The 24,627-nt window shown below is 37.3% G+C and overlaps 1 long non-coding RNA gene across 4 annotated transcripts in view; it reads left to right on the top strand.

Moving 5' to 3' along the window:
* Window positions 1-24,627, top strand: part of LOC126961162 (uncharacterized) — a 716,366-nt gene that overhangs the window by 81,790 nt on the left and 609,949 nt on the right. For 2 of the 4 annotated variants that reach the window (XR_007728208.1, XR_007728209.1), the window contains one exon: window positions 15,463-23,465. The exons of the other annotated variants lie outside the window; for them this stretch is intronic. This is a non-coding gene — a long non-coding RNA (uncharacterized LOC126961162). Of the gene's footprint in view, window positions 1-15,462; window positions 23,466-24,627 lie in introns of those variants that run through there. 4 annotated transcript variants of the gene reach the window in all.

Raw genomic sequence — 24,627 nt, forward strand, 5'->3', positions numbered from 1 at the left:
TGATAAATATCAGGATTAAAAAGTGTCTTAAACTACCCTTAACTTAACAGTCATTATTTGTTCATTCAACAATTATTTAGGCACCTTCTAAATTCCAGACACTGCATTAGGCACTAGAGATACAATGATGAGAAAAAAACAAAACAAAACAAAACAAAAAAACCAGCCTCTGTTCTCAAAAAAAGATTATAGTTTAAAGGAAAGACAGGTAAGATAAGTGGACAGAACTTAGTGTGGCAGGGGCTGCTGAATGGTATAATAGAGGTAGGATGGGGAAGAATTGTAAAAGGGTATCTAAAAGGGAGTTTAGGAATGGAATTGTTAGCGGGACAGGAGGCAGGCGGGGAGTGGAATTGGAACTTGGAAAAGGTGGTTTCCTAGAGAATAATGAGAGAGCTGAGATGAGTCATGAAAGATGATCAGATGATATCCATGTGATATGCATTGGCTATGTCCTTGCCCAAATCTCATCTTGAATTGTAGTTTCCATAATCTGCACATGTCGTGGGAGGGACCTGGTGGGAGGTAATTTAATCACGGGGTGGTTACCTCCATGCTGTTCTCACGATAGTGAGTGAGTTCTCATGAGATCTGATGTTTTCATAATGGGGGCTTTCTTCTCTTTGCTTGGAACTTCTCTCTCTTGCTGCCCTGTGAAGAGGTGCCTTCTGCCATGATTGTAAGTTTCCCAAGGCCTCCCCAGTCATGTGGAACTGTGAGTCAGTTAAACCTCTTTTCTTTACAAATTACCCAGTCTCAGGTATTTTCTCATAGCAGTGTGAGAATGGAATAAAAAAAAAAAAAAGGTACCAGGAGTGGGGTGCTGCTATAAGGATACCTAAAAATGTGAAAGCACCTTTGGAACTGGGTAACAGGCAGAGGTTGGAACAGTTTGGAGGGCTCAGAAAAAGATAGGAAAATGTGGGAAAGTTGGGAACTTCCTAGAGATTTGGAGAGTTCAGAGGACAGGAAGATATGGGAAAGTTTGGAACTTCCTAGAGACTTGTTGAATGGCTTTGACCAAAATGCTGATAGTGATATGGACAATGAAGTCCAGGCTGAGATGGTCTCAGATGGAGATAAGAAATTTATTGGGAACTGGAGCAAAGATGACTCTTGCTATGCTTTAGTAGAGAGATTGGGGACATTTTGCCCCTGCCCTAGAGAAACTGTGGAACTTTTAACTTGAGAGAGATGATTTAGGGTATCTGGTGGAAGAAATATCTAAGTGACAAGGCTTTCAAGAAGAAACAGAACAAAAGAACTTGGAAAATTTGCAGCCTAATGATGTGATAGAAAAGAAAAGCCCCTTTTCTGGGGAGAAATTCAAGCTGGCTGCAAAAATTTTCATAAGTAACAAGGAGCTGAATGTTAATACCAAGACAATAGAGAGAATGTCTTCAGGGCATATCAGAGACCTTCATGGCAGCCTCTCCCATCACAGGCCTGGAGGCCTAGGAGGAAAAAATGGTTTCTCTGGCTGGGCCCAGGGTCCCCCTGCTCTGTGCAGCCTCAGGACATGGTGCCCTGTGTCCCAGCTGCTTCAGCTCCAGCCATGGTTAAAAGGGGCCAAGGTACAGCTTGGGCCATTGCTTCAAAGGGTGCAAGCCCCAAACCTTGGTGGTTTCCACAGGGTGTTGAGCCTATAGGTACTCAGCAGTCAACAGTTGAGGTTTGGGAACCTCCCCATAGATTTCAGAGAATGTATGGAAATGCCTGGGTGTCCAGGCAGACGTTTGCTGCAGGGGTGGAGCCCTCATGGAGAACCTCTGATGGGAAATGTGGGGTCAGAACCCTCACACAGAGTCCCCACTAAGGTACTGCCTAGTGGAGCTGTGAGAAGAGGGCCACTGTTCTCCGGACTCCAGAATGGTAGATCCACTGACAGCTTGCACAGTGCACCTGGAAAAGCCACAGACACTCAGTGCCAGCTTGTGAAAGCAGCCAGAAGAGGGACTGTATCCTGCAAAGCCACAGGGTTGAAGCTTCCTAAGGCAGTGGGAGCCCACTTCTTGCATCAGCATGACCTGTATGTGAGACATGGAGTCAAAGAAAATCATTTTGGAACTCTAAGTCTTAATGATTGCCCTATTGGATTTTGTACTTGCATGGGGCCTGCAAGCCCTTTGCTTTGGCCAATTTCTCCCATTTGGAATGGGTGCATTTACTAAATGCCTTTACCCCCATTGTATCTAGGAAGAAACTAACTTTCTTTCTGTTTTATAGGCTCATAGGCAGAAGGGACTTACCTTGTCTCAGATTAGACTTTGGACTTGGACTTTTGGGTTAATGCTCGTCAAAGTCTTAGCTCATTCCACTGTTGGAAAGGCACAATTGTGTTTTGAAATGTGAGGAAAGGAGATGTTGGAGGGGCCAGAGATTGAATGATAGGATTTGGCTGCGTCCCCACCCAAATCTCATCTTGAATTGTAGTTCCCATAATCCCCACATGTTGTGGGAGGGACCTGATGGGAAATAATTGAATAATGGGGCCAACCTCCATGCTGTTCTCATGACAGTGAGTGAGTTCTTATAAGATCTGATGGTTTTATAAGGGGCTTTCCCACCTTTTCTCAGCAATTCTCTCTCCTGCCGCCCTGTGAAGAGGTGCCTTCTGTCATGATTGTAACTTTCCTGAGGCCTCCACAACCTGGCGGAACTGTAAGTTGGTTAAATATTTTCTCTTTATAAATTACCCAATCTCGGGTATTTTTTCCTAGCAGTGTGAAAATGGACTAATACAACAGGTGAAAAGGGTATATGTGTGTGTGTGTGTTGGGGAGGTTGTAGGGGGTGAAGAGTCTGATTCTGGGATACTTCTTCCTCTTCTCTTTTTAAGACCTAAATTGTCTGGTATCAAGGATAAGAAGGGAAGAAGGACAAATGCCCCTTTTTTCCTAATTGCTTATGATCTTCGTCCCTCCCTATGTTTGATTTCCTGTAGGGAAGGCTTTGCTTCTTTAACTAACACCTGTTGGCCATGGAGGGCTTCTGTGTGACAGGCTTCTGCATGCTGATTTTCTAATAGGGCATGTGGTTGGAGGTATCTAAAGATTCCTATTGGACTTCTTCTCTATACAGAACCCCTCTTCCTGGGGGTCACCTCATCTGGCTGCTGAGGGCATTCATGGCACTGTGTAAGGCAAGCAAAATGGTCATCAGACATGAATTGTGCCTGAATAATTAAGATTAATGCATTATTCATGTGACTCATAATTTACCATTAGTATGCAAAGCTGTTAATTCTATTCCATAATGCAAAAAACTATTTGGCATGATGCACAGGTTAAATTTACTATTCACTACATCTGTTAAAAAAGTGGAAAATCTTGAGTTGGTTAAAATTGCTCACAAAACATTTTCAGATGTTCACAGTCCAGTGAATGTTGCTGCAGTACTCTCTTTATTGAAGTGTACTCTCTTAAATAAAAACCCTCTGTAAAACTTTTGAAAAAACAAACAAGGAACCAAGTGATGATTCCATTTTAGTACTTGCAGCATCATGTTTATATTAATAAATTCAAACAGAAGAGAAAGTTGCACTTCCAGACAAAGTGCCACCAACTCATGTCATTAAATGTGGTTGAAACATTTTCTGATAGAAAAATATTTGGTGAAAATAAAAAATTTGTATTTTTATAAGACATCCAACTACCAGAGGTAAAATTCATTGCAAAATTGATAAAACTTATTTGGTTAGGTGGTAGTTGTAAAAGTTTGACTTTTCTTATTATTAAGAAGCACTAGGTGATTAGATGAGCTGTGGGGTCAGACTGCCTTGGTTTGAGTCCCAGATCTGCATTCTACTAATGGGGTGATCTTAGCCAAGTTCCTTACTCATTCTTGAACTCAATTTTCTAATCTTTAAAATGAGGAGAGCAAGTGTACAGACCTCATAGAGTTGATGTAGGGGATTAAATGAGATAATCCATGTATGGTGTTTAACAGAGAATCTGGCTTATTACAAGCAATCAAAGTCACTAGTACTTATACAGCCTAAAGTAGTTGTCATCACAAAGTTTCATCATCACGAGCCAGATTTGGATATTATGTAGTTTTATGATAGAGAGTTAATTTTTTTAAGAAATTATTTTTTAAATCTATATGTTGAAAATCTGGTTATATTGGTTCAAATATAAGTGACCAGATGAGCTAGTATTATATCAACACTTTATTTTATTTTTTTAAAGCATGGAAATTGTGGTACTAGAGCTGTCAGATTTTTTGAGGGATAGACATTGAAAACAAGGGAAATGCTTAGTTGAAGAGTAAGATGAGGATATGAGTCACCACTGGTTTGGGGATAAAGAATGATAAAAGAGGGGGCTGGAGAGTGGGAATGGGTTGTTTAGACCTTACAGTTTTGTCGGGTGTCACTCCGTATCACCTATCAAAGAAAAGAACTATTCAGGTTGCCTTTCTTGTAGCACCTATGCATATAAATATATGTATATACTATTGTATGAAGCTTCTTGTTTCCCATAGTACTATTACTAAAATAATCTTACACTGAGTGGTGTGTATTATCTCCAGTGAACAAAACAGAACAAAGAGAGTTTATGAGTCAATTCTTTAAAACCACATGTCTGGAAATATTCCAGCTGCTAAATGTTAACAGTGAATTTGATGGGATTTACAATGTAAAGGATAAAGTCAGAGGATTAAACAGTTAATTACAAGAGAGGTAATATTATGAAAGGGGAAGTAGAGGGAACATATGGGAGTTGATGTGACCAAGTAATTTGGAAGGAAAACAAGAATAAAAGAGAGGGACAAGTATTCTAGACAGTGGAATAAACATGGGCAATGACCTGGAAATAAAAGAGAGAACATGATGTGAAGGATTGAAAATACAGTTTCCTATTACTACTGGGAGTCATAAAAGCACATGACTTAAAGGAGAGGAAATAACTAATGCATGCTGAGCCCATGATGAACAGAATATCTAACATCCAGAGAGCAGCCTACATAATTCACTACCTAGTATTTTGCTTCATCAGGCTACCAAGTCAGGAAGTCATGTGAAGTCATCCATTGGTGACAGAATGTGCTATTACCTGATGCCCCCAATATTGTTGGCATTCACATTAAAAATAACTACTTAATTTTTAACTTGATAAATAATAATTATATATTCACATTCATGGGTTACATCGTGATGTTTTAATACATATAATATATAGTGATCAGATTAGGAAAATCAGCATATCCATCTTCTCAAACATTTATTATTTCTCTGTGTTGTGACTATTCAGTATCGTCCTTCTAGCTTTTTGTAAGTATATTTATCGTTAACTATAGTCACCTGACATTGGTATAGAACACTAGAATTTATTGCTCCTATCTAGATGCAATTTTGTATTCATTTAAAATTTAAAAATTCACATTGATACATAATATTTACACATTTATGGGTACAGGTGATATTTTGCTACATGTGTAAAATGTATAGTGATCAATATCACTTTGAGTATTTGTCATTTCTATGTGTTGGGAACAAATCATCTTCTTTTTTTAGCTACTGTGAAATATATAATACATGGTTTTAAACTATAATCACTGTATACTCTGCTTTCCAAGGAGAGAATTTATACATTTTTATCTAACTATATGGTTGTACTCAATAACCTACCTCTCTTATCACTCTAATTTTTTGTTCTTTAGCAAATCCCCCGCTGTAGCTCCCTCCATCCTACCCTTCTCAGCCTGTAGTATTTTCTGTTCTACTTTTTACTTCTGTGAGATCAACATTTTTTAGCGTCCATGTATGAATGAGAACATGAGCAGTCTAACTCTTCCTGGCTTACTTTACTTAACATAGTGACCTCCAATTCTATCCATCTTGCCATGAATAACAGAATTTCATTTTTTATGGTGGAATATTGTTCCAGTGTGTATATATAACACATTTTCTTTATCCATTCATCTGTTATTGGACATTGAGATTGACTCCATATCTTAGCTATTGTGAATAGTACTTCAGTAAACATGGGGGTGCAGATGTCTCTTCGATATACTGATTTCCTTCCCTTTCAATAAATGCCCAGTAGTGGGACTGCTGACTCATATGGTAGTTCTATTTGTAATTTTTGGAGAAACCACCATACTGTTCTCCATAGTGGCTCTACTACTTTGCATTCTCACTAGCAGTGTATAAGAGTTCCCTTTTCTTCGCAGTCTCACCAGCATTCGTTATTTTTGGTCTTTTTGATAATTGCCATACTAACTGTGGTGAAATGATAGTGCGTTGTAGTCTTGATTTGCAATTCCCTGATGATTAGTGACATTGAGTAATTTTTTAATATATTTATTGGCCATTTTTGCATGTTTCTTTTGAGCGATGGGTCTTCTAATCATTTGCACATTTTTAAATTGGATTTTAAAAAAATTTTTTAGAAGTTTTTACATTTTTTGCTGCTGAGATGTTTGAGTTCCTTATATATTTTGGATATTAATCACCTGTTGAAGGAATACTTTGCAAATATTTTCTCACATTCTGTAGGTTGTCTTTTCACTTTGTTGATTGCTTCCTTTGCTGTAAGGAAGCTTTTCAGTTTGATGTAATTTCATTTGTTTATTTTTGCTTTTGTTGCATATGCTTTTGAGGTCTTATTTTAATTTTTTCTTTCAGGCTAATGTACGGAAACATTTTCTCTGCTTTCTTCTAATAGTTTTATATTTTGGGGTCTTACATTTATATCTTTGATCCAGTTAGAGTTAAGTTTTGTATATGGTGGGAGACAGGGGTCTAGTTTCTTTCCCCTGCATATGAATATCCAGTTTTCCCAGCACGATTTTTTGAAGAGTAGCCTTTCTGCAAAGAGTTTTGTTGGTGTCTTTATTAAAAATCAGTTGTCTTTGGACACACGGATTAATTTCTGGGTTATCTATTCTGTTCCATTGGTCTATGTATCTATTTTTAGTCCAGCACCATGCTATTTTGCTCACTATAGCTTTCAGTATATTTTGAAGTCTGCTAGTGTGATTCATCTAGGTTTGTTCATTTTGCTTAGGATTGCTTTGACTACTTGGGGTCTTTTTTGGTTCTATACAAATTTTAGGACTGCTGTTTCTATTTCTGTGAAGAACATCATTGGTATTTTGATCCAGATTACACAGAATTTTTAGATTACTTTTGGTAGTATGGCATTTTAACAATATTAATTATTCTAATCCATGATCATGGGATGTTTTTACATTTGTTTGTATCCTCTTCAATTTCTTTCATCAATGTTTTGTAATTTTTATTGCAAAGACCTTTACCTTCTTTGTCAAATTTATTTCTAGATTTTATCACAGCTATTATAACTGTGATTGCCTTCTAGATTTCTTTTTCAGGTAGTTTATTATTCATGTAAAGAAATGTTACTGATTTTTTATATTGATTTGTAATCCTCCAACTTTACTGAATTATTTTATCAGTTCTAAGAGGTTTTCGGTGGAGTCTTTAGTTTTTCTATATGTAAGAGCATGTCATCTGTAAACCAAGTAAAATTGACTTTTTTTTTTTTTCCAGTTGGATGCATTGGATGTACTTTATTTCTTTCTTTGGTCTACTTGCTCTGAGTAGTTATGTCCAGTACTATGTTGGATAGACATGCTAAAAGTAGGCCTCCTTGTCTTATTACAGTTTAATAACTGTAAAAAGCTCTCAGCCTTTCCCTTTTCAGGGAGGTGTTAGCTGTAGATTTGTCACATGTAGCCTTTATTATATTGAGGTAGTTTTTTCCTTCTATACCTAATTTGTTGAGAGTTTTTATCATGAAGGATGCTGAATTTTATCAAATGCTTTTTGGGCATCTATTGAGAAAATTATATGGTTTTTATTCTTCATTCTATTGATGTGATATATGATGTTTATTGTTTTGCATATGTTAAAGCATCCTTGTATTTCTGGCATAAATTCCACTTGATCATGTACTATCTTTTTGATGTGCTGTTGGATTTTGTTTGCTAGTATTTTATTGAGGATTTTGTGTTTATATTCATCAGATATATTGGCATTTTTTCTTTTAATTTTCTTTTTTGTTGTTGTTCTGTTGCTTTCTGCCTTTAATATTTGGGTTATGCTTGCCTGGTATCATGAGTTAGAAAGAATTCCCCATGCTTCAATTTTATGAAACAGTTTGGGAAGAATTGGTATTAATTCTTTTTTAGAGATTTGGTAGAATTCAGTAGTGAACTATTCAGTCCTGGATTGTCTTTTATTTTTTAAATATTTTATTTTACGTTAATTTATTTTTAGAGACAGAATCTCACTCTGTTGCCCAGGCTGGAGTGCAGTGGTGCAATCATAGCTCACTGTGGCCTTGACCTCCTGGGTTCAAGTAATCCTCCCATCTCAGCCTCCCAAGTAGCTGGGAGTAATGGTGTGCACCATCATGTCTGACTGATTTTTAAATTTGTAGTAGAGATGAGATCTTGCCATTTTGCCCATACTGGTCTCAAACTCGTGGTCTCAGGTGATCTCTTGTCTCCGCCTCCCAAATCACTGAGTTTACAAGTATGAGCCAACACACTTGACCTGTATATTGATCTTATACCTAGCAATGTTTCTAAACTCACTTATTGTTTTTAGTGCTTTTTTAAAAGGGTAGATTCCATCCAATTTTCTAAATAAATGATAATGTCACCTGTAAAAAAAAAAAGACAGTTTTACTTTTTCCCAATTTGGACAACTTTTATTTCATTTTCTTACATTATAACAATGGCTGGATCTTTCTGTAAAATCTTAGAAGTGATGAGAGTGAACGTTATTTTTTCAGATCTTAGGAGGAAACTATCCTATTCAGTCTTTAACCACAAAACATGATGCTAGCTTTAGGTTTTTTAAAATGTTGTTTATTAAGAAGTTCTCTTCTATGCCTAGTTTTGTGAGACTTTTTATTGGGATTGATTTTGGAATAGTCAAATGCTTTTTCCATGTTTAATTAGATGATCGATCATATGTGCTTCTTGTTGGGTTTGTTGATACAGTGATGTGATGCATATGTGAAGTTAAACGTGAAATTTTATTTAGTCATGATGTATTATCATTTTTATGTATTGTTTGATTTAATTTGATAAAGGTTTTGCATCTAAATTCCTGAGGGATATTGGCATGTTGTCTTAGTCAGTTTATAAGGCTGCTATAACAAAGGACCATAAACTGGGGGCTTATCAACAACAGAAATTAATTTCTCACAGTTCTGGAGGCTGGAATTCTGAAGGGGACACCAATGTGGTCCAGTACTGTTGAGTGCCTTCTTCTGGGTTGTAGACTACTTACTTCCTGTGTTATCTTCCCATGGTAGAAAGAGGCCAAGAAAGTGCTCTGGATTCCTCTTATAAGGAACTCATCACATTCATGAGAGCTCCACCCTCATGAACTAATTTCCTTCCAAAGGTCCCACCTTCTAATACCATCACATTAAGGGGTAGTATTTCAGCATTTGATTTTTGGAGGAATATAAACATTCAGTCCATTGCACATGTGGTTTATTATTATTATTATTTCTTATAATGTCTTTGGTTTTGTTATCACTGTAATTTTGCATTCTTGGACTTTTCTTTGGTGAGATACTATTTATAACTGTTTCCATCTCGTTACTTGTTATGGGTCTGTTCAAGTTGTCTGTTTCTTCTTGGTTCAATCTTGTAGGTTGTGTGTCTAGAAATTTATCCATTTCCTTTAGTTTTTCAAATTTATTGGCATATAGTTGTGCATAGTATTCTCTAATGATCTTTTGTATTCCTGTAGTATCCATTGTTATGTCCCCTTTTTCATTTCTGATTTTATTTATTTGGATTCTTTTTTCTTAGTAAAGCTAATGAATTGCTGGTTTTGTTTATTGCAAACATTTAGCTTTATTGATCTTTTGTATTTTGTTTTTAGTCTCAATTTTGTTTATTTTTGCTTGGATCTTATTTCCTTATACTAATTTTGGGTTCAGTTCGTTCTTGCTTTTCCAGTTCTTTGAAGTATAATGTTAGGTTGTTTATTTGAAATCTTCCTACTTCTTTGATGTAGGCATTTATTGTCATAAACTTGATTCTTAATACTTTGTTTGCTATATCCCATAGCTTTTGTTATTTTGTGTCCATATTTTCCCTTGTTTTTAAGAATTTAAATTTTATTTTCTTAATTTCCCCCTTCACCTATTGGTCATTCAGAAGTGCGTTGTGTAACTCTCATGTATTTGTATAGTTTTGAATGTCCCTCTTGTTTTGAGGTCTAATTTTATTTCATTCTGGGCAGACAAGATGCTAGATAGAATTTTGATTTTTAAAAATATTTTGATATTTCTTTTGTGTTTTAACACATGATAATTTTTGGAGAAGATTCTATGTGCTGATGAAAAGTATGTGTATTCTGCAGCTATTGGGTAAATGTTCTGTAAATGTCTGTTATGTCCATTTGGTCTGTACTACAATTTAAATCTGATATTTCTTTGTTGATTTTCTATCTAGATAATCAATGCTGATAGTGGGGTGTTGAAGTCCCCAACTGAGATCGTGTCAGGATTTCTCCCTTTAGATTTAATAATATTAGCTTCATATATCTGGTTGTACTGGTGTTTGGTGCATATATATTTATCGTTGTTACATTTTCTTGCTGAATTGATCTTATTATTATTATATAATGTCCTTCTTAGTCTTTTTAAAATAATTTTTGACTCGAAGTCTGGTGTCTGTAAATATAGCGACTCCTGCTCTTCTCTGGTTTTCATTTGCATGAAATACCTTTTTCTACCTTTCACTTTCAGATTATCTTTACAAGTGTGGCAAGTTTCTTGTATGCAGCATATAGTTGGGTCTCAAATTTTTTTTTATTGATGTAGCCAGTCTATATATTTTATTAATATATGGGGGAATCCAAGCTATTTTCATCTAAGATTATTATTGCTATGTGAAGTTTTGTTCTTGTCACATTGTTAACTGTTTTCTGGTTGTTTGTACAGTCTTTGTTCCTTTTCTCTTAGTGTTTGTCCTTGTGGTTTGGTGATTTTCTATAGTGATAAAGTTTGATTCCTTTCTCTTCCTCATTTGTGTTTTTGCTTTACTAGTGATTTCTATACTTTTGTGTCTTTTCATCATGGTAAATGTTGTCCTTTTGGTCCAGGTTTAAGTTTCCCTCAAACACTTCTGGTAGGGCCAATTTGATGGTGATAAATTCTCTCAGCTGTTGCTTGTCTGGGAAAGATTATTTCTGTTTTGTGTATGAAGGATAATTTTGCTGGGCATAATATCCTTGACTGGCAGTTTTTTTTTTTTCCTTCAGGATTTTGAATATTTTATCCCAATATCTCCTGGCATGTAAGGTTTCCACTGAGAAATCTGATGTTAGTCTAATGAGGATTCCCTTATATGTAACTTGATGCTTTTCTCTTGCTGCCTTTAAAATTCTTCCTTTGTCTTTGTCTTTTGACAATTTGACTACTATTTCCCTTGGATAGAACATGTTTGGGTTGAATCTATTTGGCATTTTGAGATTCCTGGACCTGGATGTTTTCTCTCTCTCAAGACTTGGAAATTTTTCTGCTTTGGTTTCACCAAACACATTATCCTCACCCTTCCTCCCTTTTTTTCTCCTTCTGGAATGTCCATTGGATAGAACATGTTTGGGTAGAATCTATTTGGCATTTTGAGATTCCTCGACCTGGATGTTTATCTCTCTCCAAGACTTGGGAATTTTTCTGCTTTGATTTCACCGAATACATTTTCCTCTCCCTTCCCCTTTATCTCTCCTTCTAGAATGTCCATAATATAAGCATTTATTCACTTAAAAGTGTTCAATTTCTTTCTTTTTTTTTATTTATTTGTGTTATTTCAAAAGACTTGTCTTCAAGATCAGAAATTCTTTTTTCTGCTTGGTCTAATCTGTTGTTGAGGCCTTCATTTGTGTTTTCTATTTCATTCATTGAAATCTTCAGCTCTAGGACTTCTGCTTTGTTTTATTTTATGAAATCTATCTCTTTTTTGAATTTCTCATTAAAATAATGAATTGCTTTTCTGATTCATTGAATTGACTGTCTGTATTCACTTTTATCTCCCTATGTTTTAAGATTATTATTTCAAATTCTTTTTTTGACATTTCATATATTTCATGATGACTGAGGTCTATTACCGGATAATTTTTGTTTTCCTTTGTAGTTGTTATGTTTCCTTGCTTTTTAATGTTTCATGTGTCCCTATCTTGATTTCTATGCATCTCATGAGAAAGTTGCCTCTTCCAATTTTATGGAGTAGGTTTTGTAGGGAAGCGTTTTTCATATGAATGGGTCTTGGGATGTTGGCCTTGCCTCAAGATGGACATAGTAGTGTAGTACCCATGTAGTTTCATTAGCTGTAGTCCACACTAGTGGCATTTGTGAATTTCTCAGTGACCTAGCCTGAGAGTTTATGGTGAGCGTGGTTTGGCTTTGCCCGGGGTGGGCTCAACCTATTTGTCAGGTGGCACACACATGTGTGCCTGTGTTAGGTCAGTCAACCTGGGTTCTGATTTGCTAGGATTGGGGCCATGAGGCTGTTACTTTGGCCAGGAACACAGGCACATGTTTGCTCAGTCTGCCTATGGGTGTGCCTGCCAGGATCATCCCATAGGACTCTTTCTCAGGCCTGGGGCACAGCTGCGTGACTGCTCAGTTGCCCTGAGAGTAAATTTTCTGAAAGTGATCTGCAAGGCTGTTACTCTGACCTTGCTTTGAGGTGGACACAGCAGTGTCATCTCTGTGTAGTTTCTTCAGCTATAATTCACACTAGTGGCATTTGTGAATTTCTCAGTGGCATAGGCTAAGAGAGTTTATGGTGATAGTTGTGGCTTTCCCAGGAGTGCAATTTCTAGGCTTTTTATCAGGATGGGGCTTATGCTTGGCAGGCCTGGGGACGTGTCTGCTAGGAGCAGCCCATGAGGCTACTCCTCAGGCCCAGGATGCCAGCATATGGCTGCTGAGCTGGCCTCAGGGAGTATCTGCTTGAGGGAGGGGATATGGCTGTTTCTCAGCCTAGGATGCAGTCATATGGCTTCTCAGCTATCCTGGGTGCATTTTTGCTGCACCCAGAAACATCCACAGGGATGTTTCTCAGGCCCAGTTTGTGGCCACAGAGCTGCTTCACTGGCCTGGGAGTGTTTCTATGGGAGTGGCCCATAGGATTGTTTTATAGGCCTAGGATGCAGGTGCAAGGCTGCTTGGCTGGCCCATAGGCCATGGGAAGTGACCCATAGGGTTGTTCTTAGGCCTGATATGTGGCAGCATGACTGATCAGTTGGTCTTGGGTATGTCTGCCAAGGGTGGCTCATGGGGCTGTTTCTCAGTTCTGGAATGTGGCTCTTGGCTGCTTGGTCAGTCTGGGGGAGTATTAATCAGGGGTGGTCTGCTGGACTGTTTCTTAGGCCCTGATTTCTGTCACAGGGGCCTTGGGCAGACCAGGGCATGTCTAGAGGCAGAAGGGCCCTTCAGGGCTGTTTCTCAGGTCCCGAGCAAGGGTGCATAGCCATTCTGGTGGCCTCGGGGCATGTCAGCTGCTTGAAGGCTTGGAGACATCTCCCATTTGGAAAAGAGCATATAGCAGTTTGCTCAGCTCAAGGGAGGCTCACTCTGGGTGGAACTGCCAGGCTGTTCCTCTCGCTCGAAGTGTGGTGGTGAGAGTTGGTTTCCCTGCATTCCAAGAATAGAGTCATAGCCGATCCTGGATCGTGGGCGCAGGCTCACTATGGTTGGGATTGTGATGTTCAGCCACTTGTGTGGGCTTGGTGAAATGAAGATGGAACCCAGTTCTGGAGAAATGCATTGGATACTGGCCCATCGAGTAGGGCACCCTTCAGATGTGGCCCTGGTCTCAAGATGATGCCATGCTTCAGCAACTTGGCTCAGAAGGAGTGGGTGGGGGTAAAGAGTACACACCTTGTGCTCCTTACTTGGGGGTAGTGCAGCTGCATGAATTCCTGGTAGCTCTCTAAACTGGGCTCAGGGCTTGCAAGGTATGGGATTCTCCAGTTGTAAGGACTGTAGGTGTTTGTGGTGGCAGTGGAGGCTGGTGGGGATCTTCTGCTTATCTTTTCCCCACAGTGGGAAGCCCCCCTTACTCTGGGCAGGTCTGATCAGGGCAGGGAGACAGAGCAGCAGTGGCCAGGTATCTTCAGGCTGCTTTCCTGGACTTCCAGTCACCAAAGGTGCATCTTCACTCTTCAGCTGCACTCCTGCACTCCCTTCAACACCTCAGTCAAATCTTAGCTAATTATTAATTGCTTTGGTCCTTTCTTGGGGAAGAGGGCACAAGAGCCAGGCATCTCTAGTCTTGCTGACATCACTCTTACTAGTATTCACATTTTAAAGAACAGTAGAATATAGAGTTACTGTATAGATGTGAGTAAGATTTAGTCATCATTTTAGGATGTTAGTGAATAGTCCAATACTGCTTGAAGCAGTTGAAAGACAACACATTTTCAGAGAATATAATTCTTAGGAGATAATGGAGGCTTGACTCTCATTTCTCAGTCATATGCATCTTCTTCTATTTTAGACACAGAACACAAAGTGGAGGAGCTTGAAATACCAAAATTTAATGCATCTACTTCTTTGAATAGATCAAAATGCACTAGGTTAAATATAGTCTACCATTTGTTTCTAGGGAAGGATTCAAATGTGAGATTAATCAAATGACACTGGAGCTCAAATATTGTGCTTGTTTTGTTTAAGGTAGAGGAGAACTTTATAGAGAAAAAGGGAAGGAAAATACACCTTTGGATTGTTGGCATGTGTTTGCACATAGTAGGTGCTCATTAAATATTTAATAATGAACTAATAAATAAGGAAAAACGACTTTGAAGTTCTAGAACTGGGGAGCAAGTTTCAAATCCTGGGCATACTTCAAACACCTTCTTCACTGTCACTTTCTTACAAGTGACAAAATCCATTGCTCTTCTGGTCTTTAGTACAGTGGACCAGAATGCATATTGCAGCAATTACATAGGGTTGTATAATTGGGAGAACTCACAGGACTCCACATAGTTTTCAAAAGTTTTTAGTAAAGACAAAGGGCACAAAACAGCAGAAAGAGAAAGAAAGCACAGGCAAATATCAGGAAGATTTGAGACATTCATGTGCAGCTTTCAAGGGTCCCCTCTCAGTTGCAAAGGGCACATCTAGTCTCTGGATTACAATCCACTAAGATATGTGAAACCAAGCAAAAGTTTACTGAGGGATGTTTATGTCTCACTGGTTTTGTAGCCAAAATGAGGCTGTGTAACCCAGTGAACCAAGTCTACAATATTAGTCCATATATTTTCAGTAAACAGTATAGACAAGCTAGTATTCTTAGGGGTCTCTCAGACTTTAAAGAGCATTATTAATCACCTAGTATATTTTATCCCTATCTTGGCCATGGGAAGATCCATGGTTCCAGGAGCCTATGGAGATAAGCATAGAGTTTCAAGACAAGCTGCAAGTGAACACTATCTTTACACATGTATCTATTTTTTAGGAGGAAACACCAAAAAAATGATAAAACACACCAAAGTTTGTTCAGTCCAGCCAGTCCCCAGCAAAGTCCTAAAAGAATGAATTCATTTTATGATAAGTTTTTATTCCTCTTTTAAAGTTTAACTATGGAACAGAGTAAGGAGCTGTCCATGTAATTAAATGTCTGGCAAGTTAATGTGGATAGAGAAATCTGCAATCTTGGACACTTTGGAGTGAAACTGTGCAACTCTAGGCAGAAGTCCAATTTCATTTTGTTCTACATAGGTACTGTAGAGATAGAGCATATGAGAAGTCAGTCCCCAGGCAACCAGTGAGATAGCAGGAGGCAGGACAAAGCACTTTTTCCTTATTGCTCTCAGCTTGATCTGTAAGGAAACTTCATGATTTCATAGCCAAATTGCCACCAAAACATAAAACAAAAAACCTCGGCTCCTTCACTTAGACATGTGTTTCACCTTGGGCAAGTTATTTGATTCCTCTGAACTACAGCCTTCCTATATAAAAAAATGGGAACATTGATAGTAACCACATGGGGATGTTGCAAGAATTAAATGAGTCAATGTACAAAAAACATGTACTACAACACATGGAGGCCTTAATTATAGTTCTAAAATGTCCTTGTCAGAGAGGTGGGGATTAGTATTTTTTGCTGCGGCAATCTTCTAACAATATCAAGGTCCTAAGCAATTAATCTTTTTAGGATAATATTACATAGTTCAATAGTTGATGCCTTTTTCCTTCAAACATAGAGATCTCTTTATACTTTTCCCTCAGACAAGAAACACTATGCGTTATTCCAGTATACTGCCTCACGGCTAAACCAACTTGACTCACTATATTAGGTTCTTATTGCAATTACTACCATAAACTTAACAACTTAACACAAATTATTCTTTGACAGTTCTGGAGGTTGGAGGTCTAAAGTCAGTGTCACTGGGCTAAAGCCAAGGTGTCAAAAGGCTGGTTCCTTTTGGAGGCTCTGAAGGGAGACTCCATTTCCCAGCCCTTTTCAGCTACTACTGGCTGCCTGCATTCCTTGGCTTCCTATATCTTCAACGTGCATCACTCCAATTTCTGCTTCCATCATCAGATTGCCTTTTCTGATTCAGATCCCTCTTCTTAAAAGGAACCTTGTGGCCGGGCACAGTGGCTCACGCCTGTAATCCCAGCATTTTGGGAGGCTGAGGCGGGTGGGTCACGAGACCATCCTGGCTAACGCGGTGAAACCCCGTCTCTACTAAATATACAAAAAATTAGCCGGGCGTGGTGGCGGGCGCCTGTAGTCCCAGCTACTCGGGAGGCTGAGGCAGGAGAATGGCGTGAACGCGGGAGGCGGAGCTTGCAGTGAGCTGAGATCGCGCCACTGCACTCCAACCTGGGGAGAGACCGAGACTCCGTCTCAAAAAAAAAAAAAAAAAAAGGAATCTTGTGATTACACTGAGCCCACGTGGATAATCCAGGGTAAGTTACCTGTTTCTAGATCTTTAACTTAGAGAAATCTGAAAAGTCCTTTTTGCCATTTAAGGAAAAATTCACAGGTTCCAGGGATTAGGACACTGGGATCGGGATCATTATGCAGCTTACCACACATACATTAGTTTATTCTCATATCAGGATGAGGTAGGCTGGCTCCATTTTAAGATGTACAGCTGTAGTCTACAAAGTCAAGTGACTCATTGGCAGTGTTACTAGTTACAGTGCAGAGCTAGCAAGTCTTCATTTCGCTTTTTGTAAATTCAGGAAGACTTGGTTTTGAAAAGTTTGGTTAATAATGACATAATTATTTTAACAATAGTTTATGGTTTACAAAAGAGCTGGCACTAAATGATCTTGTTTAGTTAAGATAATCTTGGGAGTTAGAGTTTATTTGTAAGATTTAAGTCATTTTTTCAATATCTTTAATGAGCCTCTACAATAAGCCAGGCCCTGTGCTAGGTGATAGGGATACTGTAGTGACTGATACAGGCAAGATCCTTATCATTATGCAGTTTATATTCTATTAAAGGATATGGACAAAACCACAATAAATTGAATAATTGCAAATTGTAATTAAATGCTGCAAGATAATGGAGGAGGAAATGGAAGCTCAGAGTGATGAAGGGACTCTCACAATGTACATACAATAGTAAATGGAAGAACTAGGTCTTGAATTTAAAGTTTTTAAAACTTTTGTTTCAAGATTGTGGGGCATACCTCTGGTATACCCTGCATACTCAGCCTTTTTTTTTTTGTTACTAATTTTCACTAGGACATAATAGAGTCTGTTCAATGCAGACCATTTTTTTTTTTCTCATGGCTAATGATTAAGGCAATTTATATTAATAGGCATCAATGTACGGTTGTCTCTCCTTATTTGCAGGGTATTGGTTCCAGGTTCACCTGTGCGTACTAAAACCCATGCATACTCAAATCCCAGAGTTGGCTCTGAAACATCTGAGGATAGGAAAAGTCAGCTCTCCTTATACAGGTTTTTGCATCCTGAGAATATCGTATTTTCAGTCTGGGTTTGGTTTGAGTTTGGTGTGGAGGGCCAACTGTACTTATTGAAAAAAATCTGCATATAACTGGACCTATGCAGTTCAAATCCCTGTTGTTTAAGGGTCAACTGTGGTTGGTTCCTTTGTGATAACTATACTGCTAGTGCATCTTGCTCTCGTGTTTAATGCTGAGCAGACTTGGTTAGTATCACAGTAAGCCTTTATTTTTCTTTTTAGAATCATGCACTCAATAGTGTCTACCTGTCAAGAAGATCCACAGCTAAATTACTAACATAGTGCTTATGTAAGCAAATTCTTATGAATTGTGCTTTCAGAATGATTTATTGCAGCTTTATAGCTTTTGCTGTGACATATTTTATCTACATTTAAAATTTTGTTTAAAATAATAGCAAACTGGAATGCAGCTGTAGTAAGAGTTGCATTTGGCCAAGAAGACAATTTTTAGTAAGTCGTCAGTGTGCATGGATTCACCTAGTTTTTTTTAAAGTATTGATTTTTAATTAACACATAATTGCACATACTTATGGAGTACAGTGTGATATTCTAATACATGTATACAATGAGTAATGATCAAATCATGGTATTTAGCATAATCATCACTTCGAATATTTATCATTTCTTTGTGTTGGGAACACTCAAAATCCTCTCATTTAGATATTTGAAAATATTCAGTAAATTATTGTTAACTGTAGCCACCCTTCAGTGCTATAGAATGCTGGAAATTGTTTCTCCTATCTAGCTGTAGTTTTTTTTTTTTTTTTTTTTTTTCTTTGAGATGGAGTCTCGCTCTGTCACCAGGCTGGGGTGCAGTGGCATGATCTTGGCTCACTGCAACCTCCAACTCCCTGGTTCACACGATTCTCCTGCCTCAGCCTCCTGGGTAGCTGGGATTACAGGCACGCGCCACCACACCTAGCTAATTTTTGTATTTTTAATAGAGACGGGGTTTCACCATGTTGGCCAGGATAGTCTCGATCTCCTGACTTCATGATCCGCCCACCTTGGCGTCCCAAAGTTCTGGGATTACAGGAGTGAGCCACCGCGCCCAGCCAGTTTTATAACTTTTAATCAGCCTTTCTTTATCCCCTCTCTCCTTTACCTTGTCTAGCCTCTGGTAACTACTATTTTACTCTCTACTTCTATGAGATCAACTTTATTAGCTTCCACATATGACTTAGAACATGTGATAATTATTTTTTTGTGCCTGGCTTATTTAATTTAACATCATGTCCTCCAGAAGTATCCATGTTGCTGCCAATATTAGAATTTCCTTCTTTCTTATGGCTGAATAGTATTTCATTGTGTATATCTATCACATTTTCTTTTTTTCATTCATCTGTTGATGGATATTTAGGTTGATTACATATCTTGACTACTGTGAAAGTTCTGGTATAAACATAGGAGTGCAGCTATCCCCTCAACATACTGATTTCCTTCACTTCGAATATACTTCCAGTAGTGGGTTTGCTAGAGCCTACGGTAGTTCCGTTTTTTAGTTTTTTGAGGAAACTCTACACTTTTTTCGTATCAGTTGCATGAATTTGTATTTCCACAAACAATGGATAAGAGTTCCTCTTTCTCCTTTGATCATGGTGTCTAGTCTTTTTGATGTGCTGTTGGATGTGGTTTGCTGGCATTTTGTTTTTTGTCTTTTTAATAATGGCCATTCTAACTGGGGTGAAAGGATATCTCCCTCTGGTTTTGATTTGTATTTCCCTGATGATTAGTGATATTGAGCCCTTTGAAAATATATTTTTTGGCTATTTGTATGTCTTCTTTTGGTAAATATCTACTTACATAATTTGCCCATTGTTTTCCTGAAATGCTTTTTAAAATTGGTGTATTATAGTTGTGTATATTTTTGGGATTCACTCATGTTTTAATTGGGTTATTATTATTATTTTTTTGCTGTTGAGTTGTTTAAATTCTTTGTATATTCTGGATATTATTCCCTTGTTGGAGAAATAGTTGGCAAATATTTTCCCCACTTTATAGATTGTCTTTTCACTCTATTATTGATTGTTTCTTTTGCTGTGCAGAAGTTTTTAAGTTTGATAAAATCCCATTTATTTTTGCTTTTATTGTTTGTGATTTTGAAGTCTTCTCCATAAAATCATTGCCCAGGCTAAAGTCCTGAAGCATTTCCCCTACATTTTCTTCTAGTAGTTTTAGACCTTTGGATCTTACATTTGGATCCATTTTGAATTGACTTTTTTTTTTTTTTTTTTTTTAAATAGGGGTCTAGTTTCATTCTTCTGCATATGGATATTCAATTTCCCAGCACTATTTATTGAAGAGACTCTCCTTTCCCCAATGTGTGTTCTTGGCAGTTTTGTAAAAAATCAAATGGCTACAAATACATGCACTTATTTCTGGGTTTCCTGTTCTGTTTCATTGGTTTATGCATCCATTTTTATTCCAGTGCCATGCTGTTTTGGTTACTATAGTTTGCAGCATCTTTTGAAGTTAGGTAGTGTAATGCCTCCAGCTTTGTTTATTTTGCTCAGTATTGCTTTGGCTACTCAGAGTCTTTCATGGTACTATATAAATTTTAGGATTGTTTTTCTATTTACATGAAGAATGACACTGATATTTTGATAGAGGTTACATTGAATCTTAAATTGCTTTGGGTTTCATAGTCATTTTAACAATATAATTCCTCTGATCCATGAGCATGGGATGTTTTTCTATTTGTCTCCTTTTCAATTTCTTTCATCAGTGTTTTATAGTTTTTATTGTAGAGATCTTTGACTTCCTTGGTTAAATTTATTTCCAGGGACTTTGTCTTTTTAAATAACTATTGTAAATGAGATTGCTTTCTTGATTTATTTTTCAGCTATATTGTTATTGGTGTATAGAAATGCTACTGATTTTAATACTTTAATTTTGTATCTTGCAACTTGGTAGAATTGGTTTATCAGTTCTAAGAGGTTTTTGGTGGAGGTTTTTCTATATGTAAGATCGTGTCCTCTGCAAACTTGGACAGTTTGACTTCTTTCTTTCCAATTGTGATGCTCTTTATTTCTTTCTCTGGACTACTTGCTCTGTGTAGGGCTTCTAGTGCTATGTTGGATAACAGTGCTGAAATTGGGCAAGCTCGACTTATTCAAGTTCATAGAGGAAAGGCTTTCAAATTTTCCTTGTTCAGTATGCTGTTAGCTGTGAGTTTGTCACATGTGGTCTTTATTGTATTAAGATACATTCCTTCCATACCTAATTTATTGAAAGTTTTTAACCATAAAAGGATGCTGAATTTTATGAAATGCCTTTTCTGTTTCTATTGATATGATCATATGATTTCTGTTCTTTATTCTGTTTATGGGATGTATCATGTTTATTAATTTGCATATGTTGAATCATTCATACTTCCCCGAGGTAAATCTCGTTTGATCTTAATGTGCTGTTGGAATTTGTTTGCTAGTATTTTCTTGAAGATTTTTGCATCTATGTTCATTGGGGATATTAGCTTGTAGTTTGTTGTTGTGTCCTTGCTTGGTTTTGGTAACAGGGTAATGCTAACCTTGTAGAATGAGTTTGGAAGAATTTCCCTTCTTTCAACACTTTGGAATAGTTTAAGAAAAATTGGTATTATTTCTTCTTTAAAAGTTTGGGAGAATTCAGCATTGAAGCCATCCAATCATGGCCTTTTGTTGGGAGACTTTTTATTACTTTTTAAGTCTCATTACTCATTATTTTTCTGTTTATGTTTTCTAATCTTCCTAATTCAATCTTGGTAGGTTGCATGGGTCTAGAAATTTATTCATTTCCTCTAGTTTTTCAATTTGTTAGTGAATAGTTGTTCATAACAATCTCTAAGGATTCTTGGTATTTCTGTGCTATAAGTTGTAATGTTTGCTTTTGTATTTTTTATTTTATTTATGTAGGTCTTCTCTCTTTGTCTTTATTAGTGTACCTAATGGTTTGTCAATTTTGTTTATCTTTTCCAAAAACCAACTGTTTGTTTTGTTGATCTGTGGTAATTTTTTTAGTGTCGATTTCATTTGTTTATGCTCTGATTTTTATTATTTTTTTCCTTCTACTAATTTTGGGTTTGGTTTGTTTTTGTTCTTCCCATTCCTTGATGTGCATTGTTAAGTTGTTTATTTGAAATATTTCTATGTTTTTGATGTAGGTGCTTATAAATTCCTGTCTTAGTACTGGTTTTGGTTTGTTGTATAAGTTTTGATATTTTATGTTTATATTTTCATTTATTTCAAGAATTTTAAAATATTTTCTTGTTAAATTTCTCATTGACCCATTGGTCATTCAGGAGCATGTTGCTTAATTTCCATGTTTGTACTTTGTTTCCAAAGTTCCCCTTGTTTTGATTTGTAGTTTTATTCCATTGTGGTCAGAAATTATACCTGATATGTTTTCAATTTTAAAAAAAATTGTTAAGACTTGTTTTGTAGCCTAACATATGGTCAGTCCTGGAGAAAGAGAAGACTGTGCATTCTGCAGATGTTGAATAAAATGTTCTATAAATGTCTGTTAGGTCCATTTGGTGTACAGCACAGTTTAAATCCAACGTTTCTTTGTTGACTTTCTGTCTAGGTGATCTGTCCAATGCTGAGAGCAGAGTGAGGACTTCAACTATGATTGTATTGGGGTTTAAGTCTCCCTTTAGATCTAATAATATTTGCTTTGTATATCTTCGTGATCTGGTGTGGGGTGTATAGATATTTACAATTGTTACATCCTCTTGCTGAATCAATCCCTTTGTCATTCTATAATAATTTTCTTAGTATTTATATTTTTGACCTAATAGTCTATTTTATCTAATGTAACTACAGCGATTTCTGCTCGCTTTTGGGTTCTGATTGTGTGGAGTATCTTTTTTTGCCTCCTTTTACTTTCTGTATTATTTCTGTCTTTACAGGTGAAGTGAGTTTCTTGTAGGCAGTATATAATTTGGTCATTTTTTAAAGATCCTTTTAGTCTGTATGTTTTAGTTGGGGAATTTGATCCATTTATATTCAAAGTTTTTTACTGACAGGTGAGAACTTTCTCTTGCCATTTTAAAAATTGTTTTCTGGTTGTTTTGTATATCTTGTTTCTTTGTTTTTCTCTTATTGTTTATCTTTATGATTTGGTGGTTTTCTGTAGTGATCAGGTTTGATTTCTTTCTCTTTCTCTTTTGTGTATCTACTCTTTCAGTGAGTTTTATGCTTTTGTGTTTCTCATGATAGTGATTATTGTCCTTTTGCTGCCAGATGTAGAACTCCCTTAAACATCTGGAAGCCCTGAAAAACTATCTTTCTATTAAGAATTCTTTCCTAAGTAATGATGAAGAGTGACTTTTAGTATGTGTTGATCCATATTCACTTTTCACCTCTGTTGCAAAAATAATATTCCTAAATTTTTTCCTAATGCATAGATACATAAGATGAAAATTCCTCCCCTTATGCTTTGTCCATCCTCATGACACTTGGCAGAAAATGCTAATGATTCAGCAAGTCTACCCAGGGTATTCAGCACACTTGTTACTCTTTTTAAAATTTATACATATTGCGGCCGGGCGCGGTGGCTCAAGCCTGTAATCCCAGCACTTTGGGAGGCCGAGACGGGCGGATCACGAGGTCAGGAGATCGAGACCATCCTGGCTAACACGGTGAAACCCCGTCTCTACTAAAAAAATACAAAAAACTAGCCGGGCGAGGTGGCGGGCGCCTGTAGTCCCAGCTACTCGGGAGGCTGAGGCAGGAGAATGGCGCAAACCCGGGAGGCGGAGCTTGCAGTGAGCTGAGATCCGGCCACTGCACTCCAGCCTGGGCGACAGAGCGAGACTCCCTCTCAAAAAAAAAAAAAAATTTATACATATTGCTTACTTCAGTCACCTCTCCTGATAGTCTATTCCCTCTTCTAATTACTCTCATGGAAAATAAATGCCTTAATATTAATTTTAGCCTTCTTCATTAGCAAAATCAGAATGCAGTAAATAATTCTGCTTTGGAATTTAAACAGACTTTTGCTATTATACTGTTGACCTTTTCATATGCTTTCATGCTGTAGTCCATCTGTTTCTTAATAATTTTTAAAAAATTCAACAGGCAAATTCTCTACCTTAAGAAGCACTTTAAAAAGTAATTCCTTGGCCTGGCGCGGTGGCTCACACCTGTAATTCCAGCACTTTGGGAAGCTGAGGCAGGTGGATCACGAGGTCAGGAGATCGAGACCATCTTAGCTAACACAGTGAAACCCCGTCTCTACTAAAAATACAAAAAATTAGTCCTGCGTGTTGGCGGGCGCCTGTAGTCCCAGCTACTCGGGAGGCTGAGGCAGGAGAATGAAATAAACCCGGGAGGCGGAGCTTGCAGTGAGTGGAGATCGTGCCTCTGCACTCCAGCCTGGGTGACAGAGTGAGGCTATGTATCAAAAAAAAAAGAAAAAGAAAAAAAGAAAAAAGTAATTGCTCAATAACTCTTTTATGTTTTTCAGGTTTTTTTTTTTTTTTTTTAACTTCTTGAGTCATTTAGTTGTTCATATTTTCACAGAAATAGCTCCACTTTACCTAACTCTGATTTTCAAAGTGTATTTTCCAGACCAGCAACATCAGCATCACCTGGGAACTTGTTAGAAATGAGATTTATTTTGTGTGCATGTACCACTCCAAGTCTACTGAGTCAGACACTCTTGTTTTAACAAGCTCTGTAGGTGATTGTGGTACA

Source organism: Macaca thibetana, chromosome 8 (assembly GCF_024542745.1).
Source record: "Macaca thibetana thibetana isolate TM-01 chromosome 8, ASM2454274v1, whole genome shotgun sequence".
Classification (NCBI taxonomy): Eukaryota; Metazoa; Chordata; class Mammalia; order Primates; family Cercopithecidae; genus Macaca; species Macaca thibetana.